General features: G+C 38.9%; 1 long non-coding RNA gene across 3 annotated transcripts; it reads left to right on the forward strand.

The window, feature by feature from the left end:
* The first annotated feature begins 2292 nt into the window (after positions 1–2292).
* LOC307047519 lies at positions 2293–4975 on the forward strand. 3 transcript variants are annotated; one of them, XR_013810464.1, is made up of 5 exons: positions 2293–2493; positions 2581–2649; positions 3223–3360; positions 3459–3531; positions 3876–4975. It is a non-coding gene; the product is annotated as an uncharacterized lncRNA (long non-coding RNA). The 3 variants fall into 3 exon arrangements; XR_013810465.1 differs by having other exon boundaries at positions 3295–3360; XR_013810466.1 differs by having other exon boundaries at positions 2293–2478.
* The last annotated feature ends 1014 nt before the right edge of the window (positions 4976–5989 follow it).

The following is a 5989-nucleotide window of genomic DNA, read 5'->3' on the forward strand; positions in this document are numbered from 1 at the left end:
GGATACAGGTATTTCATAAAATAAACGTGCTCCCTGGAGGTTAGCTACAGAATTGATATCACAATTTAATCGGAGCTGATCACAAGTTGTCATGACTGATCCAGTCATCTCGATGAGCGTTCGGGCTGTGAATAAACAACTTGTGTTTTACTTTTAGGCTGTCTGAAGGTATGGACAGCTATCAAAGCTACTATACATCACATTAAGAACGATGAACAAATGAAAGTCGGAAACAAATATATAATTTAAATGATTTATTGAAGTTTGCAATGTTTTGAACAGGCATCCACACAGTCACCTACTTTGTAATGTTCGATACCTCCCTGTAAGCGTCACGATATCGGACTCTCACCCACAACCTCACATACGAGTACTGAATGTGCAGCAAAGTGATCTTAGGAAGGCAGATATAGCAAAAGATGAACGTAAACGACAAACGATGTTTCTTTCCTGGTAAGTCAACAATGGGTCCTCAATGTACACGCCCCGGATTCCTATGACGAAAATAATAGAATGTCGCCAGTTGTCATGACTCTACTTATACTGTAACACCTGCTGTCAGGCGGTGTAGAACTTTACTGCGTCGGTCCGGCTCTGCATGTCTACTCTTGTGCCGACTTTTAAGGGCGCTGATGCAGGTTGTAGGCCTACCTTACGTTAAGCGACCATCTTTACCCATTTAAGGTGTTGATTGTTAAAGATAAAATATTGTCTGTGGGACCGCAGTGTTTTCCCAAAAAAACTGTGTTTATGTCTCTGCTTTGATCCGCTCTGTTTTCATGTAATACCGTAAATACACACAGATCAAAACAGAGACACAATATTGTGTGTGGGGGTGTGTCCCGGAAGCGACACTTGATACTGGAAAGTGGAGGATATTAATGATTGTGTTACATTTCAGCATCTGTGCACATACCATGAATATGGGGGTTACGATCCACCCGCTGTGAAATGAACTTCTCTTCCATATTTGCCATACTACGGAGCCCTGGAGGGTTCATAGAGAGAAAAATAAATAAAACGTGGCCACGTTTTACTAAAGCGTGCGCACGAGTTACTAAAGCGTGCGCACGAGTTAATAAAGCGTGCGCACGAGTTAATAAAGCGTGGCCTCGTTTTGTGTGTGTGCGCGCGCACGTGTGTGTGTGTGTGTGTTTGTGTGGGGTGGGGGGCGGCATTTGTTTATGATAGTATCGTTCGTTCCGGTGTACTCCGGCAGGACTATCACATCGAGATTAAGATTAAACGAATTTCTTTCACTTGGGAATACACATATAACTATGGAGAACCAGATTTGTGTAAATTACTGTTCGTGGTCATTTGAAAACAAATGCCGGTGGTGTCGGACACACACAAACACACCGAGCACGCACACAGAGCGGAGCTGAGCGTGCACACACACACACACACACACACACACACACACACACACACACACACACACACACACACACACACACACACCATGCGCCCCGGTGACAGGACATCTCCTTCATAAAACGAGGCGGAATACTCTGGTAGTTCGATGTGTGTATAGGTGTGTGTGGTTAAACGTAGCAGCCTCGATCTCTATTCAGCGGTTCTAATGAAGGGAAACACAATGAAGTAAACAGTAAAAGGCACAGCTCTTTGCAGCTGGTGCTGCTCTTCTCAGATTCTGCTGAGTTACACGTTACTGCCTCCAGAGCCCTGTACTACGGAGCCAGTTCAACAGACCCTGGATATGTTCGATTTACCCGGCTTAACTAGCCCTAACAAACGCAATGTCGATAAGCGGTCCTGCGAAGCTGGTTATCAACTCAGTAAATCAACCAGGGTTTCTCTGACCGGCTGAGAGCGCGTTCACGTGAAAGGGACGGGGTTAGCAACATTTGACCAATCACAAACATGGAGACGCGTGCTGACAGCGCAGTGTCATACTTCATGAATGAATAGTGTAAATAGCGAATCCTGCTTCGTAGCACAGGCCACTGGTGCCGCAGAGATTTCATAAAGTGAAGGAGGTTTTCCTTCTATAAAACAGCTGTGGGCAGCAGATACTGTGAGTCACGGACAGGAATCCCTCAATATAAATAAAACAAGGCCAAGCTTTATTAACTCGTGCGCACGCTTTATTAAATCGTGCGCACGCTTTAGTAACTCGTGCGCACGCTTTAGTAACTCGTGCGCACGCTTTAGTAAAACGTGGCCACGTTTTATTTATTTTTCTCTCTATGAACCCTCCAGGGCTCCGTACCATACACTTGTGTTTACGGAAGTTGAGATGTTTCTTGGTTGTGATTGGTTGTTCCTCGTCACATGACGAGCGGTGCGCGCTGCTGCAGTGCACGTCTCCATTGAAACCAATGGAAATGAGCTCGCAACGCTGATGTGTATGGCTCCGTACAAAGTTGTACTCATTGCATTAGTATAGGCTACTGTAGCTTTTTACACTGGAGGCGCCCATCTCGGCCGAAGTCGGTTCATATTAACCTAAAGGTACATCATTAAATGGTAAATGTCGCCTTTAACGAGCAGAACATTTTTGTTTTATTTGCGTGTGAATAATGAAATAATTTCAAATATGTTTTTCTGTGATAGGTAATTGGTGTGGAGAAGATTGAGCTCAGCCTTGCTTTGAACATTGTTCCAAAGGCTCTGTAGTAAATGGTGAGTATTCAAATGTTTTGTGTGATTTACTTGACTAACTTAAACTTGATGTTTAACTAATTGAAAACTGGTATTAGTCTGACAATTTCTGAATATTTATTCATAACATTTACATACTGCAAACATTGCAGGGATTTACACATTTTCTGATTTATTAGGCAAAAGTGATAATGTTTTGTTTGTTGAAATGGCTATAAGGGTGTTTCTTATATGTAGTCTTATATTACAGTAATACTTGTTTTAAGTCGCTTTGGAAAAAAACGTAAATTAAATGTAATGTATTCTAACCTGGTTGTTCGTACTTGATATAAAAAGTTATTCTCACTATAGAGCCAAAACAGGAGTAATGTGGTCCCTTTTCCGTGCTCTGGTCAATACATTTTGAATCAGCTGAAGCAACTTAACTGACTTTTTGGTACACCCTGATAATAAAGAGTTACATTAAGCTAGCCTTGAAGTAACAAATGCATGGACTAGTTTCTCTGCTTCGTTTGAGGCAAGCACACAACTACAATCATAACATCATTAGAAAATGAAATTATTGCATGATTTTTATGACTGTGATATTTTTAGCGTATAACAACCCTGCCCCTCCAATCAAGATTTCTCTCTCAGCTGGATGTGTTTTCTGACAAACTTCTGAAGGTTTTTGAGAAGAGAGGAGGACAGATAGGCCAGCGTCTGAACTGTATTATGTCAAACATGACTCAAGTAAGAATTCATTTTAAGGAAATTATACATCGAGTCAATAGTGTACACATTTCATTGAGCAAAACAGATTCTTTATTTTCTTATTCCCCTTCACTTAGGTTGATGATGTCGATTTAGGCCGGGATTGTCTTCTCAAGAGGCTGTGTGTGTACCTCAATGAGAGAGTTTGTGGTCCGTAGAAGTAATATTTGACCTTTTGATTTTTTTGTTGGGCGTTAAAATATGTATTTATTGAAACACCACATAGTATATAGCCTAAAGTATGTGAACATCCCTGTTTTCTGTTTAATAGCCAGACTACACTGAAAAGCTAGAGGGCTTTTAATTTAAACGGATACAGGAATTGAAACATTTTTTATCAGGTCAGACAGGAGTATATTAGATAACAAGGAGGCTTAAAAGTACTGAAATCTGACCAAATGCACTTGTTAAACACAGGGACTTAGTAATGGATATATATATGTATTGAGTTGTTAGATCTCACTCTGTTCCTTTTGTGACTGTGCGCTCTGCAGGCAGAAGATGAAGACGTCTTTCTGCGGTCCATTCAGGGGATTACAGTGGGACTTTATGTCGTCAAACACAATTCCACCATGAGACCAGAGGACAGATGAGACCAGAGGACAGATGAGCAGAGGACAGATGAGAGCAGAGGACAGATGAGACCAGAGGACAGATGAGACCAGAGGACAGATTTTCCTGGAAGGCCAACAGGTACTAACTGATGTGGACAGCATTGCATTAGCTACTACCATGCTGTTTGGACTAATGTATGCAATGAACCTGAACGACCCCCCTAAACTGAAGTGCACGTTCGAAGTGCTCCAGCAAATGTTAATGGAGCTAGATGGCAACATGCTCTCCAAGAAAGCCCAAGCGTTTAAAAACAAACTGTTTGAGTGAGCTGTTGCCATGGACCATTGTGCACTTTTACAGCATTCATACTGGACTTTCATCGATACAACTGTCTTGCACTTCCTTTGCTCATGCTTTTTGCTGTATTGATTTGCATGTTTCAGAAATGTGGGTTTTTCCTGGGGTCATGTGTTTTCAGAATATACCCCTTGCCATGTGTTTCGGAATGTACTAATTGCACTAAGTGTACTAATGTACTAACTTCAAAATGTCAGTTCTTGTTTTTATTTGTAATACTTTCTTGAGTGCACATGTGGTGAGAAACCAGGCCATTATTATACTTCCATGTATTTTTCCAAAGCAATGCCATTGCTTTTTTGTATTAAAGTGCCCTTTCATATTAGCAGGTTACTATTTAAATAATGGATTTGCAAGAACATTTCCTTTTTTCGGCAAGGCGTTGACATTTTCTGTTAATTGTTTACTATGAATGAGTTACAAAAATAAGCCTTTCTTTGCCATTTGGCACAATAAACCTTTATTTTGGTCGGGAGAATAGTTTCCTTTAAGCTTGCTTGCTGTGTTCTAACACAATAATGTATATGTACATGCATCATAAACATTTTCTGTGTATTATATTTCTTTATTTTCAATATATTTGTTAATTCTCCTGGGGCTGCATGATGGAGAAACCAAAAGCTCATCTGGATGTGTGATGGTTGTTAATATTGTTTTATTTTTTGAGTAAAATACATGAATGTTGTTCAAAGAAATGGGTTTGTCTTTATTGACACTTTTTAAAAAAATGTTTTGATAAATGCTGTAGATATAAGAGATTAGGATGGATCCTGTAGAAGGATGTACGACATGCCTCTATTCACATGAAGTAAATTATCTTATGTACGCCTTGAGCACTAGGTAGATTAAACAGAAAACTATAGCATGTAGTTTAAACAAAACATTAATGTGGCTTTAACAGGTACAAATGGAATATACTGAGTATATTAAAAGCCTAAAATGAACATTAAAAGTCATGTTGGTTAAACATAGGGTAAATGAATATACCTATATTAAAGGAAATATTCACATTAACATAACAATTTCATGTTTCTTTGACATAACATAGTTGTGTGCCTCTAACATAATGGAATAGTTTTGAGTAGACATGTTTTTAATATGTGCAACCGATCTCCATGTTTTTTATTACTTAAGTCCAACAGACTTTTTACAGTGAAGCTTAAATAAAGAAATCATGTTGCTTTAACAGGTACAAGTTAAATATACTGAGCATATTAAAAGCCTAAAATGAACATAAAAAAGTCATGTTGGTTAAACATAGGGTTAATGAATATACCTATATTAAAGGAAATATTTACATTAACATAACAATTTCATGTTTCTTTGACATAACATAGTTGTGTGTCTTTAACATAATGGAATAGTTTTGAGTACACATGTTTTTAATGTGTGCAACCGATTTCCATATTAAAATCATGTGAATCCAACGGCCTTTTTTTTTCAGTGCAGAAGGCAAAGCTCCCCCGACCCGGCTATGGATAAGCGGGAGAAGATGGATGGATGGTATACACAGTATAAATAACGTGATAGTATAGTATGCCGAAAATATGAATAGCGTCATAGTATGTCGAAAATAAAATGAACATTATGATATCGAAAATATCACAAAAAACATCCTAATATAGTTTGTCAAAAATATCATTAAAAGCATCATAGTATACTGTAGTATGTCGAAAAATATCACAAAAAGTCATAG

The sequence above is a fragment of the Notothenia rossii genome (genome assembly GCF_949606895.1).
Source record: "Notothenia rossii genome assembly, chromosome: 7".
Classification (NCBI taxonomy): domain Eukaryota; kingdom Metazoa; phylum Chordata; class Actinopteri; order Perciformes; family Nototheniidae; genus Notothenia; species Notothenia rossii.